The sequence below is a fragment of the Pipistrellus kuhlii genome, unplaced genomic scaffold, assembly GCF_014108245.1.
Source record: "Pipistrellus kuhlii isolate mPipKuh1 unplaced genomic scaffold, mPipKuh1.p scaffold_m20_p_1, whole genome shotgun sequence".
Lineage (NCBI taxonomy): Eukaryota > Metazoa > Chordata > Mammalia > Chiroptera > Vespertilionidae > Pipistrellus > Pipistrellus kuhlii.
This window is the reverse complement of record NW_023425404.1, coordinates 88,901,730-88,913,271: the sequence shown is the minus strand read 5'-3', so window position 1 is coordinate 88,913,271 and position 11,542 is coordinate 88,901,730. Positions and strand designations below refer to the sequence as shown.

The window sequence follows — 11,542 nt, the reverse complement described above, 5'->3', positions numbered from 1 at the left end:
CGGAGGGATAGCCTTGGAATTTCAGGGGTGTTCAGGCTTCTTGGACTTACCAGCCAACCTCCACAAACCGATATTGAGTGCCACAGAGAAAGAAGGCTAGAGAGGCCTTAGAGTCCTGGAAGTCAACCCAGAAACACTGCCACTTACGGGCTGAATCACAAATTGACTGTAGTATAATAAAAAATAAAGGAATACTAGAAATTAAGACACCGACTGCTTGAAAATCAGGACTGGCTTACAACACTGAAGAGCAGTGAAACACAGGAAACTGCAATACTATACAGACTGGGAAACAGGTGTGCCAGACAGAACAATAGAGGAAGTGAATGACCTTCATTTCTGCGCATTTTATTTATTTTATTATTTGTTTTTATTTTAATTTTTTTATTTTAATTTTTTGTATCGTTTACTTAAGAAACTAATTTTTTCTTTTTTCTTACTTGATTTTACCTTTTTAATCATTACATTTTTATTTGCATAATTATTTCATTTTTATTTGCAGTCAGCATTTTTACTACTACTATTTTACCTTTTTTATTAAAGTGTCATTTTATTTTCTCATTATTTTACTTTGGGATTAGTGTTCTACATTCTATTTTCATCTCTCCTTTACCATCGTTTTATTCTATCCCAACTCTACCTTTATGCCATCACTCTCTTCCTAACCTTTCCCCTTTTGGTGTCCTATTTATCTTAACCCTTTCCTGCTTTAGATTTTCCCTATTCTTTCTGTTTATCCCCTGCTAAAATTTCACCCTACTTATATATCTAATTTCCAATCCCCTGCTCCAAGTCCATAAACACTTCTCTTTGTTGTTTTAATTATTTTAAAAAACTGTTTTTCTTTTTCTTTTTCTTTTTCTTTTTTGCCTTAATTTGCCTTTCTCTGACTACCTTTATTGGAGGTTATTAATATCGTGAATACATCTCTGTTCAATGCCTTGTGTGTTGTATTTGGTTATGTTGTATTTTGTGCCTTTAAATCAATGCAGGAGAGAGAGAACTACATAGCCAGACATCTGGAGAAGAGAGACCATGGGGAGACAAAAAAACAGCCTGCATATGAAAGAAAAACAGGCATCACCAGAAAGGGAAGTAAACGAAGTAGAGGCAAGCAACCTATCAGAGAAGGAATTCAGAGAAATGGTCATAAGGTGGCTGAAAAGAATGAAAGACAAATTCGGCAATATGAGTAAGAACTAAGGAAATGAAGAAGAACCAACAAGAAATGAAAAATGACATCATTGCTGTAAAGAACTCAATAGAAAGCATCAAGAGTAGACTAGAAGAAGCAGAGGACTGCATCTAGAAGTGAGCTAGAAGACAAGATGGAAAAAAATACCAAATAGAGCAGCTTCTAGAAAAAAAAATTAAAAAGCAGGAGGAGAACCTAAGGGAACTTTGGGACAACACAAAACAAAACAACATCTGCATAATAGGGATTCCAGAAGGAAAGGAAATTAAGCAAGGAATAAAAAACCTGTTTGAAGAAATAATGACAGAAAACTTTCCTGATATAGGGAAGAAAAAACCCACACAAATCCAAGAAGCTCACAGAGACCCAAGCAAAATAAACCCCAAAAGACCAACGCCAAGGCACATTATAATTAAACTAGAGGCCCTGTGCATGAAATGCATGCACAGGACTGGGGGGTGGATTGGGGGGTGTTAATCAGCCAGCCTGCACCCTCTCCAATCTGGGACCCCTCGAGGCATGTCCAAGGATGTCCACCAGGATCGGGCCTAAATGGGCAGTCAGACATCCCTCTCACAATGTAGGGCTGGTGGCTCCCAACTGCTTGCCTGGCTGCTTTTCTGATTGCCCTTAACTGCTTCATGCCTTTGACAAGGAATCTAACCCCAAACCCTTCAGTGATCTACCCACTAAGCAACACCAGCCAGTCTAGACTCTTTCCAATTTTATGTTCCTTCCCCCTCATCAAGTACCCTTAGAATTCACTTCCAAGTGTGTCATCTCTGGCTCCTGTCAGTACTTTCTGGCTAGGCCTTGCCACTCCTACGGGATATGGTTTCTTTTTCTCCCTTATCAAGTCCAGCACTTCCCTAGCTAACCTAGGCCTAGTGGAGGGGAGGTGGGATGGCTGTTGCTTTTTGAGGGAGAGGTATCTGCATTGTCTTCCAGAAGACAGGGTGTTCTGGCTCTTACTAGGGAAGATGTGGTCCACTTCTGCAGACTCAGAGATTCAGAGGAATTTGTGGCATTAAAATCTTCAGGCCCAGCTGATGTGGCTCAGTAATTGAATGTTGACCTATGAACCAGGAGGTCACAATTCTATTCCTGATCAGGGTACATGCTTGGGTTTTGAGCTCAATCCATGGTAGGGGACAGGCAGTGGATTGATGATGATTTTCTCTCATTATTGATATTTCTAGCTCTCTCTCCCTCTCCCTTCCTCTCTTTGAAATCAATAAAAGCATATTTTTAAAAAATTCAGGCATTTACCCTGATATCTCCATTCCATGTGTCAGGATCCCAGTTTTTTTTTAACCAGGACCCCAACTTTAACATAAGAGATCTGCCTTATTTGAGCACTTAATTAACTTTGAAGTCACTATTAAGTCCTCAGCTTCTCCGCCTTCCCACTGCAGGATATGTGGTCTTCTTGTACAAACCAAAGAGGCCCTCTATTTTTTTTTTTCTTTTAGAAACTTTATTTACTGTCAACCTTATTTTCATTTTGTTAAGAGTCTGTGAAATATTAGCTCACAACCACTCAGTGGTTGTTCCTTCACCCCCCAGGGACCTAAGCAGTGGGGGATACAGACCCCTTTTCGGTGGCAGCGGAGGCTTCAGTCAGGAGCTGCTGAATCGGCAAGAAGGTACCTGAGCCTTCAGACCAATCTGCAACCTCAGGCTGAGCAGCAGTGATCTCAGGAGCGAGACCAGCCCATTCACCCTGAAATTCCTCCTTGGTGACAGCCTTTTCAGCAGCGGCCTGCTCTTCCTCTTCAATCTCGGCAGGGTGTCTGTAGAAGTGAAGAACAGCCATGGGTATTCACGGGAGATGGTGACATGCACAGTACTTCCTGAGCCAGCATCCATCACCTCAGACACACCGAGTGTGGCCCCTTGTTGTTATAAGAGATGGCAATGTCCACATAGCACAGAGGAGAGTGTGTGCTTTGCAGAGCAATGGTAGGCAAGTTAGCATAAGCTATCCCTGTAAAAGGCTGCTGGTCAGCCCTGGGATCAGTAACCACCAAAAGTCTCAGCTCCCAGAAAGCTGCTGATATCTGTTGGTGAAGATTCCAGGAGTGAAGCATCGGCAATCGCAGTGGCTCCAAACTTCAGCACAGCTCGCTGGCCAGCATTCCTGGGCGAGGTGACACTGGCATCAGAGGGGTCTTCACAAGCTGCCAGCAGAAGTTTCTCCCAGGTTTTCTTCAGATTTATGATTCAGACTCCATCACTTTTCCTTTTGTAGATGTACTGTTTCATTTGGAAGTCAAGATTGGTGCCATCTAAGTGGGTTTTCAGTTGCCTGTTACTGACCCTAAGTTGTTCATTATCTTATTTTTTTAAATATATTTTATTGATTTTTTTACAGAGAGGAAGGGAGAGAGCTAGAGAGCTAGAAACATCGATGAGAGAGAAACATCGACCAGCTGCTCTTGCACACCCCCTACAGGGGATGTGCCCATAACCAATGTACATGCCCTTGACTGGAATCAAATCCGAAACCTTTCAGTCCACAGACCAACGCTCTATCCACTGAGCCAAACCGGTTTCGGCAATTGTTCATTATCTTAAAGCGCATTCATGGAGCTTAGCAAGAGCCACCAATTCCATCATCCTTAGAGCTACTATTCCCTCCCTTATACCTCTAGCATCTGATATATTGAGTCCTCTATCTAAAACTTTCCATTCTATTTTTACACTCTCCCAATTCACCAATAGTTTTCCGTGCTTTGACCTACATCCAGCAATGTCAGATAAGGTTATGACTCAGTTCCAAAAACCACATCTTATTTATCATCTGCTTTCTTTGGTACTAACTGTCAAGTTCAGATTCTCAAAGAGATCAAGAAAGGATGCAAAATGCTTACTGGAGGTCCACACCTGTGAAAAGAAGGGAGCAAAAGCAGGATTGAGCTTTTCTCCTGTGGTGAGAGAGTGAAGAAGTCAATCTGTGCCAAAGGTCCTGGTTTCGATTCCGGTCAAGGGCATGTACCTTGGTTGCAGGCACATCCCCAGTAAGGGGTGTGCAAGAGGCAACTAGCTAATTGATGATTCTCTCTCATTGATGTTTTTAACTCTCTGTCTCTCTTCCTCTCTAAAAAAATCAATAAAATATATTTTTTTAAAAACACACACACAAGATGGCTGCTCCCATGTGGTCAAAGATCCTGCCCCCATGTGGACACAAGATGGCCACCACAAGATGGCCAGCAAGAGAGGGAAGTTGGGAGGGACCAAGTCTGCAAGGGAAGGCAGTTGTGGGCAATCAGGCCTGCAGGGAAGGGCAGTTGGGAGGGAACCCAGGTCTGCAGGGGAGAGCAGTTGGGGATGGAGGGGTGGGACCAGGCCTGCAGGGGAGGGAAGTTAAGGGCAATCAGGCTGGCAGGCAGAAGCAGTTAGGGGCAATCAGGAAGGCAGGCAGGCAGGCAAGCAGTTGGGAGCCAGCAATCCTGGATTGTGAGAGGGATGCCCAATCCCAGTAGAATCTGGCCTAAACAGGCAGTCGGACATCCTTCGAGGGTCCCAGATTGGAGAGGGTGCAGGCTGGGCTGAGGGACATCTCCCCCCTTACATGAATTTCATGCACCAGGCCTTTAGTCCTATGTAATAAAAGAGTAATTTGCAAATAAACCAAACAGCAGAACAACCAACCAACCAATCAAAGCATAGTATGCTAATGATATTCTAAGGCTGCTCAACCACTATCTATGATGTGCACCAACCATGAGGGGGAAGACAGTAAACTGGTCAACCAGTCGCTATGATGTGCACTGACCACGAGGGGGCAGATGCTCCAACCAGTAAATTAGCTTGCTGCTGGGGTCCAGCCGATTGAAACTGAGTGAGATAGGCTGGACCCACCCTGGAGCCCTCCTGTGGTCCCTCTCCAACCCAGTCATGCAACAGTGGGGTCCCTCAGCCTGGCCTGTGCCCTCTCACAATCTGGAACCCCCTCAGGGGATGTCAGAAAGCCAGTTTCAGCCTGATCCCACAGGCCACTTCCTTTGGGAGGGCACCAGAGCAGGGCTCATGGCTGGTGAGCAGGGCTCATGGCTGGCAAGCGCTGCTGTGGCGATATGAGCCTTTCCTGAACAGGACTGATTAGGCGCAAGCCCATGGCAGGCTGGGATAAGCCAGAGCGGCAGGTAGGAGCTGCCGGCAGCGTTGGACTGCAGGTTTGGCCCGATCCCTGCAGACCACCCAAAGGTACCTCACCCGTGCACAAATTCATGCAATGGGCCTCTAGTATATTGTATAATATATAATACTATATAATAAAAACCTAATATGCTATGTGTGTGATCATTTGTTTGACATTTTGACCAGTTGCTATGATGTGCACTGACCACCAGGGGGCAGATGCTCCAACTGGTAGGTTAGCTTGCTGCTGGGGTCTGCCCGATCAGGATTGGGCGAGACAGGATGGACACACCCTGGAGCTCTCCTGCAGTCCCTCCCCAGCCCCAGTAGTGCACCAATGGGGTCCCTTGGCCTGACCGGCACCTTTTCACAATCCAGGCTGTTTTTGTCCCGATCCCTGCAGGCCAAGCTGAGGGACCCCACCAGCACACAAATCCATGCACCGGGACTCTAATATAATATAAACATATAATTATTTCCTGAACTATTTTTTAAAAATATTTTTTATTGATTTTTTTCCACAGAGAGGAAGAGAGAGAGATAGTTAGAAACATCGATGAGAGAGAATCATCAATCAGCTGCCTCCTGCACACCCCCTACTGGGGATGTGTCCGCAACCAAGGTACATGCCCTTGACTGGAATCAAACCTGGGACCCTTGAGTTCGAAGGACAACGCTATCCACTGAGCCAAACCGGTTTTGGCCTTACCTGAATTATTTGAGAGTAAATTGCAGATATAATGCCCTTTACCCCTAAATCTTTGAGTATGTGTTTCCTAAAACAAGGTCATTCTTTTATATAACAACTAGAGGCCCAGTGCATAAAATTCGTGCATGGGGGGGGGGGGTCCCCTCAGCTCAGCCCGCACCCTCTCCAATTCGGGACCCCCTTGGAGGATGTCCAACTGTTCTCAGGCCTAAACTGGCAGTCAGATATCCCTCTCACAATCCAGGACCAGTGGCTCCTAACTGCTCACTCACCTTCCAGGCTGATCAACCCTATCCACCTCTGCCTGCTGGCCTGGTCACCCCTTACTGCGCCCCACCCCCCCTGCCAGCCTGGTCACGCCCAACTGCCCCCCCCCGCCTGCTGACCTGGTTTCCCCAAACTGCTCCTCCTATCAGCCTGGCCACCCCCAAATGACCCTCCTCCAACCTGGTTGCCCCCAACTGCCACCCCTGCTGGCCTGGTTGCCCCTTGTAGCCTGCTGTTCAGTCGTTTGGTCATCCCTCACTCCCCCCATGCAGCCTGCTGTTCAGTCATTTGGTTGTCCCTCACTAATTCCCCTGCCAGTCTGATCACCCCTAATCACCTCTGCCTGCTGGCCTGGTTGCCCTCAATTATTCTCCTCTGCTGGCATGGTTGCTGCTAACTGCCCCCACAGCTGGCCTGGTCACCTCCAACTGCCCCCCCTGCTAACTTGATCACCCCCTACTAACCCTGCTGGCCTGGTCGCCCCATGCAGCCTGCTGTTCAGTCATCTGTCAGTTGTTTTAGTCTTGACGTCCCCTGACTTTTTATTATTTATTTATTTATTTTTAAAATATATTTTATTGATTTTTCACAGAGAGTAAGAGAGAGGGATAGAGAGTTAGAAATATCAATGAGAGAGAATCATCGATCAGCTGCCTCCTGCACACCCCCACTGGGGATGTGCCCGCAACCAAGGTACATGCCCTTGACCGGAATCGAACCCGGGACCCTTCAGTCTGCAGGGCGACGCTCTATCCACTGAGCCAAATCGGCCTCGGCGGCCCCTGGTTTTTTATATATTAGGATCTCCCTGTATACCACATTAAGAGTGAAGACACTTTCAGATGCTTGACTAATTTCCCTTGTGATGAAGTATTTACAGCTTTAACTTTAACATCACATGCTCTTCAAACTCAAAAGAAAGCATATAACTGACTATGTGTGAAAATGGGTTCAGGTAGAAATATTCCTACTCTGTCTAGTTTGTCCCTGTGATTTATTAATAGTCATCTCAAATGCTGACATCCTGGGAAACTGTCTTTGAATTCATTTAAATGGGAGGCCAGTGTCAGATGGGGACAAATCAATTCTTGGAATCAGAATGACCTCTCCTTCTGCAGATCCTGTTAATACTTCAGCTTTGATAATATTAGGTTACAATCTTTTGATAATAAATCTCATACTATTACAAAGATCCCATTTACTATTAAGATTTCTCAGTAGCATGATGATGGCACCCACTTTCAATTTTCATTTTTGACACGGCATTCCTGAAGGACTAATTCTATTAAGAAATTTGATGGGAAATTTTTCCTTTTCAGCATCATTCCTTGAATCAATGGAATCATCACTCAAATATGTGTAAAAGTCTCCATCAAGTATATCCAAAATTCTTTCATTTAATTTTTGAACATGCTCATTTTTTGGACAAAGAATCATACATATATATTTTTTTAATATATTTTATTGATTTTTTACAGAGAGGAAGGGAGAGGGACAGAGTTAGAAACATCGATGAGAGAGAAACATCGATTAGCTGCCTCCTGCACACCACCTACTGTGGATGTGCCCACAACCAAGGTACGTGCCCTTGATTGGAATCGAACCTGGGACCCTTCAGTCCATCGGCCAACGCTCTATCCACTGAGCAAAACTGGCCAGGGCTGGATATATTTTTAGTATTATCTATAGATATAGTGTTTCCAAAGGTAGCTTCAGTAATAGGTCCATTACAACTCATTTCACAGGGGATTTCGATAATATCCATTCCTAAATAAAAACTGCTATCCAATTTGCCATCTCCAAGTTTTACTAACCATTCACTATAAGCAGAATCCTCTGATGTCATATTTAAGAAACAACTTTCTGAAACATCCCCAAACATTACAGTACTTTAAAGTCGTTTGTACCATGGCCAATTGCATAGCATGCAGCACAACACTGAGACTGTTGAAAATCCCCTCCAAGAAGAACTTTCCCACCAAATGCAACATTCAAATTCATAATTTCTCATAGTAATCTGTCTATGGCATTTATGGTGCATTCATCAACAATAAGAAGTTGGGCCTGTTTAGTGGTTTTAGCAACTTCACTCTTTATATCGAGTCTAGAAATTGAAGTTTCATTTAATGGAATTGGTAATTTATGTTGGGAATGAAAGGTTCTTCCATGAAGTAAATTTGCAGCAATTCCTGTAGACACTGTGGATAAAAGAGTACCAGCACGACCTCTAATATAATGTATTAAAACTTTATACAGCCTAAACCGGTTTGGCTCAATGGTAGAGCGTCGGTCTGCGGACTGAAAGGTCCCGGGTTCGATTCTGGTCAAGGGCATGTACCTTGGTTGCAGACACATCCCCGGTAGGGGGTGTGCAAGAGGCAGCTGATCGATGTTTCTCTCTCATCAATGTTTCTAGCTCTCTATCTCTTTTCCTTCCTCTCTGTAAAAAATCAATAAAATATATATATTTTTTAAAAGCTTTATACAGATATGCTTTTCCACTACGGCCTGGACCATCCAAGAAAAAGCATTTGGGGGGTGTACAGTTTGGTCTTTGATGGCTGAAGTTATAGTCTGAAAGGCTGACAACTGTTCATCATTCAGAGAATTTATCAAAACCTCTGCCTGTTGTCGCTCATACAATTCATCACATGTATTTGCATTTGTTAATAAAGGATAGTCCGCAAATTTGAAATGTGAACATTTCATTCCATGCAATGTGAATACCTCTTGAATTTTGTTAAGGGTATGCATTTCACAGTTCACATAGACGCCTTCTTTTTTTTATATAATTTCCAACATAAAAGTCAATAAAATGAGATTTATTCTCATCCCATAATTTGTCTGCATCAGAAGAACATAGAAACAGACATATGTATGCAAAAAGTTGCCATAGTTGTTTGGTCATGTTAAGGATGATTGCATCATCAAACGTATCTTTCCAGATAGTGTCATTGATTAATAATCCTTGATGTTTAGCAGCTTCATGAAATGTATCATAAATTACACTTCCTACAGTTTGCAGATCAGCAAAACTTATCGCACCTTTTATATACAGAAGCAAAAGTCTAAGGTAATATCATTCTGGCTCTCTAAAGCTCACAGTGAACAGTCTACCTAATAATTTATTCCCATTCTTTTGGTGTTTTCTCCACAAAGAATTATTAAACACATAATGATGTGGAATCTCTCAATAATAATAATTACATGCATCAGAATCTTCTCTATTCAATAAAAACCAAGCCATCAAAGTTGAATTATGCTTTTTAACCCTCTCTAAAACTTCAGCAAAATCATCAGTATGAAAATCCAAATTTTGTTCATTTGACAAATGAATAGCTAATCTTGTGATTGTATAAGATTGGTCATGCATTCACATTGCAAAAAATCTTCAAACAGCCTGAGGAGCGCTCACATAACTGGTGTCAATGAAGTCCTATAGTCGAAACCGGTTTGGCGTCAGTCTGCGGACTGAAAGGTCCCAGGTATACATGATGCTACCAGATCTTCATTTGTATTTGGGATACCCATCAAAATTTCCAATGGTTGCATTTTGAAATTCTTTTGGATATTCCTTTGAACATTTTCCATACATGAACTATTTGGCATTTGTACTCCACATGGTCCATGTACCATATTTGATTTTAGAAAAAGTCGAGGACACTGGTCTTCATCTGTAATTTCTGTCTTAACTATACAGTCAATGTCATCTTCTGTTCATAATTTAAATTCACTAATATCAATAATATGTGAATGTGAGGCAGTCCACACTTCTGAAATTCAATGACATGAATTTTAGCTATTACTTTGCCAAATAAATGGAATTTACATATATCATTTAAAAGAGCATTCAGCCAAAACCGGTTTGGCTCAGTGGATAGAGCGTCGGCTTGGGGACTGAAGGGTCCCGGGTTCGATTCCGGTCAAGGGCATGTACCTTGGTTGCGGACACATCCCCGGTAGGGGTGTGCAAGAGGCAGCTGGTTGATGTTTCTCTCTCATCGACGTTTCTAGCTTTCTATCTCTCTCCCTTCCTCTCTGTAAAGAAATCAATAAAATATATTTAAAATAAATAAAATAAATAAAAGAGCATTCAGCTTAATATTAAAAACTCTGGCTACCAAGTCAGGTCTGTTTTCAACTTTTTGCCAGTGTTGTAAATTGTTTGTAATATCTACCCATTTGGGGTTGCACATCATGGTTATGAATAAAACGGGTTGGCCAAACTTTGTTACAATTGCCATAGTATCCTCATATTGCTGCTGCATATTTCTGGGACTAGCCTCAAAAAGATAATGGAAATATTGTCATTTTACCAATTGGCACATTGTCATTTTCAGATCTAGATGTGAGATAATTCATCAAACCACGTATTTTTCAAATCTCAACCTAGATTGGTTGGCTTTAATGAAATTTATTCAATTGGCTTCTAGTTTTGAATATGAATCGATATAAAGTGTTGAGTTAATTTTCCTGCATTTAAAATATGATTGAACGTGTCCGACACAGAGATAAAATCCATAATATTGCATCTGTGTGACGCATGTCCTTACATTTTGCCTAGTGTTATAGTCAATTACACTATTGTCTCTGAGTCTTAATGCAATATCTGTTCCCAAGCCTTCTTCACCATGTGGAAAAAGAATAGGATATGTCATTGCATCTAATATAGGAAATAGGATACTGATTTGTTTCATTTTAGTGGCATTGGATTATTGGGATCTGGTTTACAATGAATGAGGTTCTCCGTCTTCTTTCTGAATATGACAGCAACCTCGGTTACAGGGGAGAATTATATCTACCTGGTCACTGTTACGATCATATTTAATTGCCATTGTTACCTTCCATGGAAGCAATACCTTTTGCTGCTGCTTCAGATTGGGCTTCCTTTTCATACCTCATGTAGCATCTTTGTATGATTTTGTTTATATTCATTTATTTCATGCATGAGGTTTGTTGGTGTTGATCCCAACATGAGTGTTTTTGAGCAACCTTGGTTTCTGGTATTTGCTAATCTTTTACTCTTGTTACTTTGGCCCTATCTAAAATATAGAGTTGAGCAAACTTCTGAGGAAACACCATCTGAAGGGATGTATAGTCCAGTATGGTGATAAAAACTTGTCTGTGTATCTAAAACAGTATGGCATATCCTGATGGTGATGCAATATTTTCACCCATTGAAGCAAAAACAAAAGAACTATTTATTTAACAAATATTTTCCATTA

The 11,542-nt window shown here is 42.3% G+C and overlaps 1 protein-coding gene and 1 pseudogene across 1 annotated transcript in view; both read right to left on the bottom strand.

Annotated features, from left to right (window-relative positions):
* UBL7 (ubiquitin like 7) overlaps window positions 1–3,988 on the bottom strand; it is a 34,034-nt gene extending 30,046 nt beyond the window's left edge. Inside the window, exon 1 of the mRNA XM_036456058.1 lies at window positions 3,982–3,988. The gene's annotated coding sequence lies outside the window, so the exon portion shown is untranslated. The remainder of the gene's footprint in view (window positions 1–3,981) is intronic.
* LOC118717523 lies at window positions 2,766–11,219 on the bottom strand (annotated as a pseudogene).
* Window positions 11,220–11,542: the final 323 nt, after the last annotated feature.